Source organism: Plasmopara halstedii (genome assembly GCF_900000015.1).
Source record: "Plasmopara halstedii genome assembly, contig: Scaffold_1898, whole genome shotgun sequence".
NCBI lineage: Eukaryota > Oomycota > Peronosporomycetes > Peronosporales > Peronosporaceae > Plasmopara > Plasmopara halstedii.
Window position 1 is genome coordinate 218,326 of NW_020188806.1, and position 690 is coordinate 219,015.

Genomic DNA, 690 nt, shown 5'->3' on the forward strand with positions numbered 1-690 from the left:
ACCAAAGATAGGTAAGAAAACATATTATCTTGGTGAATATGCAGCAATCATGAGTAAGAAACAGAATCAAATCAGTCCGTCTATCAAGAGCCGTGTTGATAAAAATGCTAATCGGCTTGGAGATCGCATTGTATCGGAGGATATTATAGTCAAAACCGTTAATCCAAAACGTTTCCAAAGAGCTCTCTCATTTGACGACTCCATGAGTGGTTTAGGTATGGGTAGTCAAAAGGGACGTCGAGGTATTTTAAAACATGAATTTGATAAGCTTCAAGGTGCTCGTGGTTTAGGTAATGATAATCGGCGTTTAGAAAGAGAATTAAAATTGATTCGACGAGCTTTTTGATTGTGTTTAATATACCAGGACGGAAACAAAAGCTTTGCTTTAATATAAAATGAATTCCAAAATTATAAAAGTACAATATCCAAACCTTAGAGGTAACTTAATCAAATCAGCTGCTCATAGTAATCAAGAAAGATTATTGAAATCTCTCAATAGTTTACTGCTAAAAGAAAAGCTCCAGGATGTACGCTCAAAGGGAGCAGGAATAGATACAGCAAGGGCTTCAACAAAAAACAAAAAAGCGAAGACATTTGCACTATAGAGCTGATGGCTTCGAGTAAAAGTCAACATTTATTTAATTTTTTTGAGACTATTTATTTCAAGAAATATAGATAGTTTACGCAAAT